The 13,125-nt window shown below is 35.8% G+C and overlaps 1 pseudogene; it reads left to right on the top strand.

The window, feature by feature from the left end:
* The first annotated feature begins 1,784 nt into the window (after positions 1-1,784).
* The window catches only part of LOC139114979 (arylsulfatase B-like), a 33,778-nt pseudogene continuing 22,437 nt past the window's right edge, over positions 1,785-13,125 (top strand).

Here is a 13,125-nt window from a genome sequence, read left to right as displayed (position 1 = left end):
AGACACCAATGATTTCATTATATGGAAGCGTCATAATAACTCATCAACCATTGATACTACACAAAGTTTACAACAGACAACAATGAACAAACAACAGAGAAATATACAACCTTATAACAGAAACTTACGACACAAAACATGTTGGCGACAACATACATCTATATTTCAATCTAGTAAACACAATACGGACAGTACCTTGAACACAGTGGAACAAAATTAGACATCCTAGCACCAAAAGTGAAGGACCAAACTTCAAGTTGTACCACAATAATTCCACACAATGTATCCACTGAAAATGAATTTGAGGCGACAGATAAAGAAAGTATGGCAAATTCTCGAAAAAAAGGGTTATAGGATCGTAGTGTTATACAGTCTCTCCACTCCGAAGTAGAGACGGCACTGACAAGCAGATTACAGCTAGCTGTGTCTAGTCGTGGCCAATCAGTTCTGTACACAAAACAGCGAAATGTAAAATACACTTCCAAAATACACGAAAGAACGCTAAACGCCACTTGCAAATTAAGATATGAACCATGTGTGGAGTTGCTTTCCTTTATTACATAGATAAATATGTAAGGGCTAATTCTTCAATTGCGATGACAAAATAGATTTTACATTTATGGTTGACAAGTATTACATTTATGGGTGATATTTTTATTACATTTATTGTTACTATTTATTATGGTTTGTGTTTTTATTACTTTCATGGTTGATTTTTCTTACATTTATGGGTGATATTACATTTATAGGTACATTTTAATACAATTATGGTTGATTGACATAACATTTGTGGAGATTACAAGCTCGTTTGGCGTGGCCTTGCTACGCCGAGGACCGTGGATCGATATATTTTGTTTTGTTCGATGCATGATGTGGAGGCATTCATTATGCAATTAAACAAAATGGCAACGTTCAAGAAGTGGCATAGCCACATCAGAAATGCCATAAACACAGCACAGACGCCAAAGCTGCATTTCTATCTCTAGTCAAAAATAATAGTAACCCATTTTTGAATGTAATATTTGACTTCATTTCCACAAGTATGCAACCTTTGTATCAATGTCCGATTCAACTGAATAATTAATATTTAGATATCCCATATGCCTGAATTATCGGTGCCTAATAACATCTATCTATATCTATATAATATAGCTATCAATCTCTATCTATTTATCTATCTATCTATCTATCTATCTATCTATCTTTCTATCTATCTATCTATCTATCTATCTATCCACCTATCTACCTATCTTTCTATCTATCTGTCTGTCTGTCGATATGGATGTACACTCGTCGGGTGCGATTGTATTAGATTAATGAATTGAAGGAGCGAGCTTGCATATGTTATCTCAATCCTTTAATGCTACGCTGAGGAAGTTTTAGTATTTAAGTCTACAATGTACCTGAGGCCTACGCATAGATTTTAAAGATTGACGTCAGATTGAAAAATTTCATTTAGTGCAAATAAAACGGATTACAACGCAAATACTCACTGGTTTTACCATCATCCTTTTGTTATTTAAATTAATGGCATCATGAACAAGCCTTTTGTGTTGTTTGTGAAGAATATCTGGATTCGATGTAACGGTTCGTATTTATTGTCAGCAGCACGTGCACAATGCATGACCCTACAGTCTGTTACTTGCTACAGGGCAATGTTAAGCGAGACAAACAATACAACTGAACTTTTTGAAAAATACCCCGCTTATATAGGATTGTTAACGTCGGCTTCGTACCTTCCGTGAATCAGTTGAAAAGAGGCGTCCCAGTTAATCAGTTTCACGATGTCTCTTCTCAGATATTTCGTCATTTTAACTTTGCTCACCTTTGGATATATCATTTGGTACATTTTTCCAAAGAGGAAGACGGACCAACTGAAGACGCCAAACATCATATTTATCCTCGCTGATGACCTTGGTAAGGAGTGTCTTCTTTTCAGCATTTTAACTTCAAACTGGAACATCGTCAGCAGTTTCATTTCTTTGTTTTCGTTTACATGCACATAGGTGCAAATTATACTTTTGTTCTATCTGTGTCAAAAAACCCCGATAACCAAGCTCGGAGGCTACGTACCCTTACGGAAAGCCGAAGTATACAGTAGACGACAGTAGATCTACAGATGAGCTGCAAATGACTTCATGTAAATCTACACCAGGGTTTTGTAGATGAAGGGCAAAAGCAGCTTGTCTACATGGAGCATTGTCTATAGATATCGTCCATACTAGACAAAGTGACTTATGTTCACTGCTCAAAATAACCAAAGACTTCGAACTTACGCTATGTGCAAGTTAAGATTGTGAAACACAATGTTTTGCCTAAGCAAAACTTTCAAATATTAGAAACTTCAGTCACCTGAAAATCGTGTGAAAATAAAAAAACCCCAGTTATGTTGCAATCAAAAAACAAATCATATTGTTATTGCAACTCTTTTCCTTTACATCCTAGATACAGTAAGGACTTGTGTATGTTAACAATAGCATTTCAGTACATCAACATCACTAGTCAACTTTACAAATTACCAGTTCTGCATAGAAAAAAATATTTTACCTTAAGGTAGAACGCGCCTCGGGGACAGATATTTGGACTCTCAAACTTTTACAATTATTTTCTGATATACCACTTGTGAGGGTTCATTTTAAAGCTCTTTTGTAAGAAAACGTTTAATCGCCTTAGTTTTTCGAAATTCGAAAATTTTATTTTCTCCATAGAGTTAACATAGGGCTGTCGGCCATTTTGAATTTTAAAGATCAGTAAATCTTGAGCTATTTGTTTCCCTAGTACCAAAATTTGCAAGGTGACCCGCGATTTTTATTCTTGATTTTAAATGAGAATGGTTGAAAGATTTCTTAAGGAAAGTTTGAGCAAAGCTAAGTCTTTCACTTTCGAGGCGCGAACTACCTTAGGCCTAACGAAGAATTTCGTCGCAGTTTTAGGAAGAATGTACGTATTGAACATTTTTACACGTCTCTCGCACTTGTTGTATGTGAATGACGTAAACGAGCATAGATTTCAAGGTCAACTGTGAGAACTGACGTTGTGTGTATGTGCAATTAGTAGGCGCCATGTTTTTTAATGTAACGGTTCATTATCAGTTGCAGCATAGGATTGGCGGGGACAATCCGACCTCCGCGTTGGAAAATTAACGGTCTAATTGTCACCCTATGAGTTAAATAAACAACCGACAACAAAAGACCTCTACGATATTTGTGAAGCTGATAAGACATGATGTCGCCGACACGAGTGACAGTCCAGGTCACGTGCTGAAGACGTGATTGGCACCTTCTATCCGTGCCCCATCAAAAGCGGATCCTCCCCAGTGACAGACGTTGTGACAATCATCATCACACCATAGAGGTCTTTCTTCTTACCTCCATGATCACTCTCACACGAAGTGCAGCATGCGCTTTCGATATGGATAAGTGTCCTGAAGACAGTTGTGAAAGCAATAGGTATTAAATTCTTGCCATGCTGTTTCATTTACAATTAACCATGTGTCAGTTGTAAAATGCAAAGTGTTCAATTCGCGTCTCAAAAGGAAGAGACTACAGCAGTGTCCCTCGTATTGAAAGCAACAAATATACTTAAAAGATTAAAAGCTTATCTAGGCTAGTCAGGCTAGTCGTTCATTTGGAAATCTATCATTTTTAAATAAAGACTCTGCACACGGCCTACGTACATTCTTGCAGAATGCGCGGGAGCATATTGGCTGAAACCAACACTTCTACATCTCCAATTAAATATGTTTGCGGCTGTAAAGCGACACCCTTTTGACAACTAATAAAACATGATATGAAATGTGATATTCGATCATAATGCATTTATATGGCTCAGCTGTCTCAACTTTAAACTGGATCGTTATGTTAAACTATTGTTATTTAAATAAGTCTTAAGATTCATAAGTCTTTATTGATTGACATGCACAGCTTTCTGTGTGTACATACTAACCTATATTAAAGACCCATAAGCTACAACTCTACGACATTTGTCAAACCTCTAGGTACCTTCAATTTTTTTCAGACATTCACTGCAATCTGCAAAATTGAACGATATAGTCATTAACTATGCCGCAACAACGTTAGCTTGTGGCAGAATAGGCAAGAAATTGAACACATTTTTGTGCACTTCAAATTTCCCGCCATTTTCAAAAGCTTGCCATGTTATGTGAAAAACGTAGAATTTTTTGTCAAAATGGAATGGATCCCGTTTCCGTCGTTTCAGTGGGTTGCACCGTGTTGTACGTATTTGTAAAGATTCAAATGTGTACACATGCACCACTTTCGCTGTTTATCATGTAGTTGTACGGAGGACGCCATACTTGGCTGCAGCACCCGTTCATTTGTCTTACTGAAACTTCCCCTTGAAGTCCCATTCAGTAGATAAGTATACTTGAGTAAACATAGCTGAACATTTCTATTAACTAATTTTAATCTAAAGATAAAACCATGAAAATAATGTCAAAGATTGCAGCTCATGTGCCTTTAAAGCTAACGATGTCCGTCGATTGCCAAGGGCTGCTGGTGCAGTACCAGCCATGCGAAGAATGCGACATAGGAGGCAAACGATTGTAGTAAACAGAACGAAAAACAGTTTCCACTTTACGAAAAGTTGAGGTGAAATGAGTTTTTTTCATAAAAATCATGGAATCAATTTTTTTCTTTTCAAACTTTCAAAGAAAAGTGCTTGAAAACCCTATTGAAAATTAATGTTGTTTCATTTTTCTATTTTTCTTTGAAAAAAAGAGAGTCCATCTTGATACAAATATGGCCATGTAACATTTTCTGATGAAAAATTTGACCCGAGAAATTACTGCACATGAAAATCATTTTTTTTCCAAGCAAAAGTCCACACATCACATACTTGATTAGCAGTACTTGCCTTATATGACAAACAATTTCAATTTCCGTGTAAGGTAATTCAGATTGTCAACGATTGTCGAAAAATTGCAACATTTCATTAAAGTGAACTGGTCTGTTCCAACACAGAACACTGAGCACTTCACAAGGTGAACTCATCTGTTCTAATGCTATTTGCCATACTTAGTTACGACTGTTTAGAAATTTCATATATGAATCACAATAACTAGAGGACAATATGTGTAAATATAGAATGTGTGAACAGATAAAGGTGATAGTGAAATTCTTTGTGGCAAAAATGAAAGTGACAGGCATAAATTAAATTTAATTACAATTCATAACCATTTATTGACATATATATGGAATTAAACATTTCAGTGTGTACATTTAGTAGTAACACATATTACAGAAAAATATTCGCATATACATTTTACATTATGTAAAGAGAACATCTGGTTTAAAACAAAAGTCAATGTTTATGTGTAATCACATACAAATATTTTCAAACAAAATATATTTCAAAATTACAGTTATAATGTGCCTCATGTACTTACTGTATACACTAAACTACGGATTGAATGCTTATCTACACTGAAGCATTAAGCTGCATTGACAAACACCTCTGGAGGGGAAGTACGGGGAGATTCCAACAAAGTTCTCAGTTTTTTTCAAAACGGCCTAAGAATTTTAAATTAAAATCACAATCTGTTCAAGCCGTCCTCCCTTTTGGAAAGCAAAATGTGGCCAATATATTGCTTTGTCCGAAAATGTCGGACATAATACATGCGAGTCTATTGGGCAAATTATTAACATTTTCCCATAAAAACAAGCTATATCTTTACATTTACATGTGTGATAATTCATTTAAATGTACTTTGCTTGAATTGACAGGCAAAAAGTACATATGTGTACAAGAAATGTTGATGCCTATACATTGGAGTCTATAACAAAACTGTGAATAATTGTTTACCAATTTAAAACTTGCAATAGTTGTGCATATATGGACCCTGATCATGAATAATTGACATAGTTATACTTGATCAGATGATGTGCTTGTGAGTACATTACATTTTATGCACTCATTAAAGTACATATAACTGTGTCGCGCCGCAAATGGAAATGGCTGGAAATGAAAGTGCCAGAAGGTATTTGAAAGGAATTTGATATTCAATAAATTTCAAGTTTCCTACCCTTTGCAATGTCAATTCTTTATTATCTCCCTGACATGTTTTATATTTTTTCATGTCTCCCCTGAAATCTCCTGCCCCTTCTCCAGAGGTGCTTGTGAATGCAGCCTTAATTTTAAATTTCAATCCCCTCACCTTACAATTAACAAATTATTATTTTTGCAACACTACAAGAATTTAGCAATAGCTTTAGATTGCAAGTCATGTGCCTTTAAAGCTCACTATGTCAGTCAATTGCCAAGGGCTGCTGGTGCAGTACGAGCCATGCGAACGATGCGACATGAGAGGCAAACGATCGCAGTACTGTAACAGTTGCAAATGCTAAATTAAAGCCATAAGTTATGTATCAACGCGAGGCAAGCAATTGACCCATAAGGTAAGGATTTTACATGGCTATGGAAACTCAGCATCGTACCGGAATGGATTTAATGAAGTAATACATAATCATTTAATCTCTGAAATTATTTGAGGACATTGAAACTATCTTAGTAGTCGCGCCAGCGGCTTACTGACTACGCATGCGCGTATTCATAATATACTATGCGAGTAACCGGAAGTGTACCTGTAACCTCCACAAATGTAATAATCTCCACAAATGTAATAAAATAGTCAACCATTAATGTAACAACCCGCAACCACAAATGTAATAAACAAATTAACCATAAATGTAATAAAACTCAACCATAAATGTAATAAACTTGAACTTGCATATGTGATCATTTGTTTATCAATGCCCTGAGTAAATAATAACTTTAATAAGACTAGTGTAATGTTATTGCATACTTTCCTGAAACTAGGTTTCCTTTCCGAAACACAGAATAGAATACTTTGAGAACGCTATCAGAAAACGGCGAGGTACTGATCAAACCGTTAGATAAAGGAAGTGGAACAGCAGTTCTAGACACTGATAATTACATAATAAGGAAGCGTCAAAATAACTCGTCAACCAGTGATACCACACAAAGTTTATGACAGATTACTCAGAACAAATAACAGAGAAATATAAAACCTTACAACAGAAACTTACGACACAAAACATGTTGACGAGAACATATATTTCAATCTAGTAAAAAACAATACGAACACTACCTTGAACACAGTAGAACAAAATTAGACATCCTGGCATCCCTAGTGAAGGAACAAACTTCAAGTTGGACAACATAGGAATACAGACAATCTATCGATTATTCCACACAATTTATCCACTGAAAACGAATTTGAGGCGATTGACTAAGAAAGTACGGCAATTTTCGAAAAACGACGTTAAAGGACTGAAGTGTTATACAGTCTTCCCCACTCTCATGCTGGAGTAGAGACTGCACTGACATTCATATTACAGTTGTGTCTCGCCGTGGCCGATCATTTCTGTACACAAAATAGGGAAAGGTAAAATACACTCTCAAATATACAAAACACGCTAAACACAAACAATTAAGAATGATAATGTGTGGAGTTGCTTTCCTTATTACATAGATCAATATTTAAGGGCTTATTCCTCAATTGCGACGACAAAATAGATTTATTACATTTATGGTTGACAAGTATTACATTTATGGGTGATTTTTTTATTACATTTATGGTTACCATTTATTACATTTGTGGTTGGTGTTTTTATTACATTAATGGTTGATTTTTGTTACATTTATGGGCGATATTACATTTATGGGTGCATTTTGTTACAATTGTGGTGATATTACATTTGTGGAGATTATTACATTTGTGGAGGTTACATACCCTTCTATCGTGGGCGCCGCCATGTTTGTTTGAGTGCTCGTAAATAAACTAATTTGAAACGTGCTCTGTATTATTTTATAACATGCCATTAATAAAATATATCTTTTTTATTAGCGAATAATTAGTATTATCCACCCTGTCGCTGATACAAAATTTCTTATCACGCCTAAATATTAAAAGAAGAGGAAAACTGTCGTGTATATGAACAAGAACATTCGCAAAGAACGCTGGATTGAATCTTAGAAAGGCGCCCTCTGTGTCAATAACTATGTGCAAAATTACCCGTTTTTAGAAGTGACGCTGGTTTTCAGCTTACAATATCGGAAGTTGGGCAGTACAGTTACTATTGCAAAGTTAATGATGGCATAATACGTCCCTTATTAACACAATAGATAGTAATCATAGTAAATATTGAAAATTTATGTCAAACTTTTTTACACATAACAGAAAATCTATACCTACAGGGTCTGACATCGTGTACGTGAACTGTCATTAGAGGGTAAACCGGTCATACTTGTACAAAGGTATATAGAAAGTAACAATTAATTCTATTTTTATCCTTTATGATTACTAATCATGAATCGATACACATAACATTTTTAATCTCAACGCCTGGCGCGACACCAGGGGCTGAGCCCTATATAATAGTATTTAATAAATGTCGTTGTATTATAGTGGGTTTTGACAAAGAGACGTCATTAACTTAACTATTGTATAGCTTCAAATTTGATTTTCAGGATGGAATGATATCGGGTACAACAATCCATACGTCATCACACCGACTCTGGATGCGCTGGCACGAGATGGCGTCATCTTCAACCAGTCGTACACGCTGCCCGCATGTACACCGTGAGTAATAGGGAAGATTATTGGCCCTGGGCTAGTTGAGTAATTCGGGAGGGGGATTACATTTTCGGCTTTAACAAAAACAAAGCGGTTAAATATTCATTTACACAATAGCTTCAAACAATTACTGAATATCAGTTTGTACAAGTAATTGACAAAGTATATCAAAACGGTATTTCATTCTCCAACCTTTAACACTGTTAAACTCAGTCATTTATTTAGTAAGTATGTCAGTCAGTCTTCCGGTCAGACAGACAACTAATCATTCATCGGAATTTTAGTACTGACAATATTTTTCTCCTTCTGTTTTGTTAAGGTCACGTGCATCTCTCATGACTGGATATTTCGCCTACCGCACTTGATTACAGGTACTATCGTTCGTTGTGTTGTTGGAAGTTTGTCATCATGATTTTAAAATATTTAATATTTAAGGTCGGTATTTGAGAATCGGACAATAGTGCATCCCTGTCCGATACAAGGAAATTACTCACAAGACTAGATTCGTCAGAAAAAATAAGCTAGAACGAGTCTCTTTCATGTCGGTGAACAGACAGTCAGCCCACTTTAAATATCACAGGACTGTAATTTTTCTGATACTGTAAAATTATCGACGCATCGGTCACAATAGTCAGATCGCTACAACTGTAAGTAACTCTGAGCACAGAAAATGTTAGATATACCCGTATGGCAGTGCAAAGAAACGACACTCTCTGCTTTTCCAACAGCATAACGTGTTGGTAAAAAACAGCCCGACCGGAATACCGTTACAGTTCACAGTCCTACCAGAGAAAATGAAAGAGCAGGGGTATTCTACGTATATGGTGGGAAAGTAAGTACAGCAGCTGATACAATGTCGATATCCTGTGCTTTGGAGAAAGGGAAATTAAACAGCGGTGATGAGAGTCACGAAAGGAGAAAAATAAAAGAATCAGAGATAGACAAAGATGGTCTTAGAAACGGAAATTTAACGTTACAACGATAGTGTATGAAACATGTTTTCAATCAAAGACAAAAATTATGATTACCCACCCAAGTGCGTATTAGTTCCTCAAGATACTATTTGTATTGGACGAACAAATATTTGAACCTTTGTATCATTTTCAATGATTTTGATCCATATTGCTCGTAATTTTTAGGGGCCCAAGCCGACCGGCTGGGCCCTATTGGTTTTACTGGAGTTCAACTTTCTTCTTCTTCTTCTTCTTCTTCTTCTTCTTCCTCTTCCGCTCTTTTTTTGTCAACCTAGAACTCAAACAACCGCTTACCGCAAACTTCTGAAACTTGCAGGGCTAATAGGTACCTATGAGATCTCGTGCACCTGGGTATACAAATTTCGATTGGTCACGTGACCTGGCGGCCATATTGGATTTTCAAAAATCGCAATTTAATTTTAAAAATCTTCTTCTCCAGACCCAACGTACAGATTTAGCTGAAATTTTACTCATGTCATCCTTAGAGTGATCTGTTTCAAGTTTGCGAAAGACATTTGGATCGGTCACATGATTTGGCCGCCATCTTGGATTTTACAAAAATTTGCAATTTAATCATTAAAAATCTTCTTCTCCAGAACAAACACACCGATTTACTGAAATTTTACTCATGTCATCCTTAGAGTGATCTCTTTTAAATTTGCGAAAAACATTTGGATCGGTCACATGATTTGGCCGCAATCTTGGATTTTCGAAAAATACCTTCTCCAGAACTAACACCAAAATCTTTTCGCAAACTTTAAAGGCCATACTACTAGATGCTATATAATAAATTTAAAGGAATTTGACCTGGCAGTTTTTGAGAAGAAGATTTTTAAAGTATTATTTTTCTGATTTTTCAATGACCTTTGACCTGCCCTATACCTATGCAGCTAAGCTATACAAATGGCTAATTCTGGCCTATGTAAGAGTCATATCTAATTCTGGGCAATCTAATAGAGCAAGAGGTCAGATTTTTGGTGTATAGGGATGACTACGAAAAACAATTTTTTTAACAAAATATCACATGACTTTGATGACCTTTGACCTCAAATATACATATATGTCCATAACTCAGGAACCACAAGTGCTACATCCTTCATATTTGGTATGATCGGAGACCACATGGTGCTATATCCAGTACCTCATTAAATATATATGCACATATCTAAGTTTTGGCAAGCCAATGGAGCTAGAGGTCTGATTTTTTGTATATGGGGATAAGTATCGGATACAATTTTTTCAACAAAATGTCATATGACTTTGATGACCTTTGACCTCAAATATACATATATGTCCATAATTCAGTAACCACAAGTGCTACATCCTTCATATTTAGTATGATGGGAGACCTTATGGTGCCATATCCGGTACCTCATTAAATATGCACATATCTACTTCTTGGCAAGCCAATAGAGCTAGAGGTCTGATTTTTGGTATAGGGGCATAACTTAGCATTACAATTTTTGTGACAAAATGTCATGTGATCTCGATGACCTTTGACCTTAAATATACGTACATGTTCATAACTATGTAACCACAAGTGCTACACCCTTCATATTTGGTATGAAGGGAGACCATATGGTGCCATATCCGGTACCTCATTAAATATGCACATATCTAATTTTGGGCAAGCCAATACAGCTAGAGGTCTGATTTTTGGTATATAGGGATAAGTATGGTATACCATTTTTTTCACAAAATGTCACATGATCTCAATGACCTTTGACCTCAAATATACATATATGTCCTTAATTCAGTAACCACAAGTGCTACACCCTTCATATTTGGTAGGATTGGAGACCTTATGACGCCACATCATGCACCTCATTAAATATACACATATCTAATTCTGGGCAAGCAAATAGAGCTAGAGGCCTGATTTTTGGTATAGGGGGATAAGTATTGGATAGAAATTTTTTGACAAAATGTCACATGACCACGATGACCTTTGACCTCAAATATACATATATGTCCATAACTCAGTAACCACAAGTGCTACATCCTTCATATTTGGTATGATGGGAGACCATATGGTGAAATATCTGGTACCTCATTAAATATGCACATATCTAATTCATGGTTTGGCCGCCATCTTGGATTTTGTGGAAATCATACTTTAATCTTCAAAATTGTCCTTTTTCAAAACTAAACCACTGATTGAGCTGAAATTTTACTCATGTCATCCTTAGAGTGATTTCTTTCATGCTTGCAAAAGACATTTGGATCTGTCAAGCGGTTCTGCCGTCATATTGGATTTTGCGTAAAACTTACGTTTACTAGAAAACCAACAGTAACTATGAAATCATGTTCAATTTCCTTCTTAACAATATGCAAAAGATTTTATCAAGCTCAAATTTTGTACATTTTATGATCAGTTGAAGAACTTTAAAACAATGTTAACCGCTTGGGCCCCGCCAACGCTGCTTGCAGTTTTAATTTTTTCTATTATTGAAAGCACACAGATTTGAAAATATCGGAATTATAAATACGACCCTCTATGTAAGATATGTACTGCATTATCAACAAATGCAAACTGTGTCGGACTGACATTTTATTGTCAACAATAATATAAGACTATTCACAAATACCAGAATTTATGTCTGTGTACATTGTGCAGTGGAGATACTGTTCGAGACGCGTGGCGTCGAGGACAATACCGAAATGTACGATGTACGAGGACATACTTTATTATTATACACGTTTTTGTCCAATTTTATCACAAAAGTAGAAATTAACGCTAGTTTAGAATTTCTATTGCGCTCTGAGCAGCGTGATCATGAGCAGCCTGGGAATGCAATCCTCGCGTCCGCTATACAAACAGAACGAAACTTCAACCCGCGTATTGCAGTGCACGTGGTAGAAATCGCAGTTAAGCAGCAAAACATGTATTGAACTGACCATATATCAATGCGTTTGATACTGAAAGGTTAGACGTATGTTCTCTTTTTGTAAAAAACACAACGAAAAAGAATTCCCCTTTTACGAAGACCATGGCCTTTGGACATTTTTGTGAAAAAACTGCAAATCTTAGAGAAATTGCAATGATTTTGAATATTTTGATTTGAACAAGGTGAGAAGAAAAATTACTGAGTGATAATTTTTTCAATTTTATTCTAGAAACAGGGAAATGTAATGGTATGTCTCCATAATAAATGTTTCAGAAAAATTCAAATTCAGATTGAAGATCTTGTCAGACTTTCATATTTTACTAATAAATAAAATTAAAACTTACTGAGACCTACATTTATGCGAGGTAGAAATACAATTTTTTATCATTTTTGATTATTGATACGGCTAGTAATAAATTGTTGAATTTTTCGTAACATTTTCTCAACGATCGGTCATGAGGTTATGACTTTCAAGCTTTGAATTTTTTCCCGGTAATTTTTCTCAACGACCGGCCGTGAGGTCGTGGCTGTAATGTGTTGAATTTAGCCCGACATTTTCTCAATGATCGGTCATGAGGTGATGGCTTTCAGGCTTTGGACTTTTTCCCTGGTAATTTTTCTCCACGACCGATCGTGGGCTGTTAAT

Source organism: Ptychodera flava, chromosome 1 (assembly GCF_041260155.1).
Source record: "Ptychodera flava strain L36383 chromosome 1, AS_Pfla_20210202, whole genome shotgun sequence".
Classification (NCBI taxonomy): Eukaryota; Metazoa; Hemichordata; class Enteropneusta; family Ptychoderidae; genus Ptychodera; species Ptychodera flava.
The sequence above is the reverse complement of the archived record's forward strand: the minus strand, read 5'-3'. Positions and strand labels throughout refer to the sequence as shown.